Genomic DNA, 3642 nt, shown 5'->3' with positions numbered 1-3642 from the left:
CTAACATCAATAAGCACATGAGGAGGAAGCTAATCAAGGATGCCAAACACTACATCTGGGATGATCCTTATTTGTTCAAAAAGTGTGCTGATGGAATCCTAAGAAGATCTATACCCCGTGAGGAAGGGCAGGAAGTATTATAGCAGTGCCATAGATCTGCATATGGAGGTCACTTCAGTAGAGAAAGAACAGCAGCAAAAGTGCTTCAATCCGGATTTTACTGGCCAACAATGTTTAAGGATGCCAAGGAAATGGTGTCAAGATGTGATGAATGCCAAAGAGCTGGTAATCAAACCAAGAGAAATGAGATGCCACAATAATTCATACTAGAGTTGGAGCTGTTTGATGTATGGGGGATTGATTTCATGGGATCCTTCCCAACCTCCTACTCAAATAGCTACATATTGGTGGCTGTTGATTATGTCTCAAGATGGGTAGAAGCCATAGCCACTGTAACAAATGACAACAAGGTTATGATAAGCTTCTTGAGAAGGAACATTTTCAGCAGATTTGGAGTCCCCAGAGCTCTCATTAGTGATGGAGGGACACACTTCTACAACAAAAAACTCGAAGCACTCCTTCTCAGATATGGAGTGAAGCACAAAGTTGCAACTCCATACCATCCACAGACCAACAGGCAAGCTGAAATCTCCAACAGAGAGCTGAAATAAATCCTTGAAAAAACTGTTAGAAGCTCAAGAAAGGATTGGTCTATGAAGCTGGATGATGCACTATGGGCCTACAAGACAGCCTATAAGACTCTCATTGGGATGTCTCCATACCAACTAGTATATGGCAAGGCTTGTCACTTGCCAGTTGAACTTGAACATAGAGCCTTTTGGGCTCTAAAAATGTTAAACTATAATGAGCAAGCTGCTGGAGAAAAGAGATTAATGCAACTCAATGAGCTGGAGGAGTTTAGAAATCAAGCATATGAGAATGCAAAAATCTACAAAGAGAACACAAAAAGGTGGCATGACCAAAAGATAGCAAGAAGGGAGTTCACTGAAGGACAGAAGGTGTTACTCTACAACTCAAGACTCAAGTTCTTCCCTGGAAAACTGAAGTCTAGATAGTCAGGACCTTTCACCATACTCAAGGTGTTTCCCTATGGTCATGTGGAGCTCATGGAGGAAAAGACTCAGAGAACTTTTACTGTCAATGGCCATAGACTCAAACACTACTTGGGAGGCTCCGTAGAGGAGCAGGGAGTGAGCTACAAGCTCATCTGAAAATGAAGGAATGTCAAGCTAATGACAATAAAGAAGCGCTAGTTGGGAGGCACCCCAACACTTTATCCTTTTTGATTTAGTTACTTTTCTTAGAAGTAGTTTAAAAATTTGTTGCATTAGGTAGTTTAATTTTCAGTCTCCCATTTATCTTACATTACCATATTAGGATTAGTTTACAATTGCAGATTAGAATGTTTGATTTTAGCTTTGGTATCTAGATTTTCTTTACATTTTTTTCTACTCCGGAATTGCAACCCAATGAAGGCATTGATCATGATGAGTGATTGGGCTGAGGACTAGCTAAAGTGCTAAGTTTGGTGTGGCCTCTCACCCACTTAATCTAGGCTTATAGACAATTTATATCTTGATTTGAAGAGTAAGCCCACGAATTAAGTTTGGTGTTGCCACCACCAAGAATCATCTAGTAGCCCAAATCACCCAGTTTGAAAGCACTTAATGCTTTGAGTAAGAACATGAATGTGGTTTAATGAGTTTAGAGGAATTGGAATCAAAAGAAAATGAAAAGATTGATGTTATTCCACTCTTATGAACACATTAAATACACAATGATAAAACCAATTTATTGAGATGCCAAAGAATTAAGTTTGGTGTCCCAAGGGACACCCATCAGTTGCAATCCAATTCACCCTTGATGAGAAGGAATGTGAAAGGGTTCTTTTGTCATTACTAATGGGTTCAGTTTCATTTCAGGAGAGAAGATGGGGCCCACATAGTAAACAACTCATAAAGTAAGGAAGTCAAAGTGTACTTACACTTTGGAACTCAGCACACGCAGAAGACACAATGAAAAAAGAGTTGGCGCCTCTTCCCACGCTAGGCGCCACTCCCCAAGTGGGAAAACATTTACTTTTTTTATTTCCCACCATTCCCACCACAACATTCACCTACTATAAAAGCCTCATTTCACCATCTCCTATTCCACTTCAACAACCCAATCACACACGAAGAGCATACAACCCTCACCTTCCTTTCTCTGTTCATCTTTTACCATCTCTTTCTATACTTTCTTTCTTTTTCTCTTGATTGGGACAATCAAGTCCTAAGTTTGGTGTTGGAGTAAAACCTTGTTTTGCTTGCTCTTTCTTGCAACCCCCATTTCACTCTCAAACACACTCTCTCAACCTCATGGCACCACCAAAAAGCTCAACCTCAAAGAAAAGAAAAGTCAATGAACCAACCTCTAGATCCTCAAGTGCCTTCAATGACTACAAGTTCCTTTCCGCATTCAACCAAAATCAATTCTATGGTTGGGTAAGTGAGAGGGAGATCATTCCAGAAGTTGGGTTCCAATTAGGGAGGAACGAGCACATTGAAATCAACATTGAGATCAACAATAGAGGTTGGTCACTTCTATACAACCCACCAAGAAAAGTAGTAGAGAGCTTGGTGAGGGAATTCTATGCCAACGCAGTGCCTCAACCAAGGCAACATTATGGATACATTAGCTATGTAAGGGGGAAGTCCATTGACTACAGTCCCTCTAGCATAGAAAGAATGCTAATGGTGAAGAGGACAAGCTCCACTCGGAGCTATGAAGAAAGAATAAAGCAGCAAGACCCTGGGTTTGATGAGATCCTGAATAAGATTTGTGTGATGCATGTGCGTTGGATCAATGATAAGGATGGAGTACCAAATCAATTGAGGAGAAGAGATTTGAGCCCCCAAGCTAGAGGGTGGCTAGAATTTGTGAGGAGGTCCCTAATCCCCACATCCAACACTTCAGAGGTGACCAAGGAGAGAGCTGTACTCATCTACAGCATCATGAAAGGAGAGAACATCAACGTGGGGGAGATGATTACCAACAACATCAACAAAGTGCTGAAAAGCACCAATGACAACACAAGGTTGGCATTCCCCAGCATTATACAAAGGCTATGTGATGAGGCTGGAGTTGACAAGATCATCGATGAAGTGCTTGTGAAGCAAGATAAGTTCATAACTGCCAAAAAGATGGCCAAGGTAGTAGCTGTTCACCCACTCCACAGGGCCAGAGAACGAAGACCTCATGCCCATGAACAACAAAAACAACAAGAAGAAGAGGAGGCAGAAGAGCAACCTCAATTCCTGGCACTTCAACCACCACCACAATACCAATATCAACAATTTCCAGAGGGATTCAACTGGGAGCAACTGCAAGGAGATATACACCAAATGAAGGGAGATCTACACTACTTGAGGGAAGATGTCAATCAACTCAAGGAAACTCAACACCAACAATGGAGCCAAGTCAACCAAAACATTCAACAACTCCAAGGGAATTGGGAGCATATGAGGAAGGAGCAGCAAGAACAATTTGATTGGGGAGAGGTGCGAAGTGCACTGGACAAAATAGTAGAGTAAGGCAAATGGCAACAGAGGAACTTCGCCGAATTCAGACATCTCTATGATG

This window comes from Arachis ipaensis, chromosome B1, assembly GCF_059453495.1.
Source record: "Arachis ipaensis isolate K30076 ecotype BB chromosome B1, ASM5945349v1, whole genome shotgun sequence".
NCBI classification, from domain to species: domain Eukaryota; kingdom Viridiplantae; phylum Streptophyta; class Magnoliopsida; order Fabales; family Fabaceae; genus Arachis; species Arachis ipaensis.
This window is presented reverse-complemented; position numbering follows the sequence as displayed.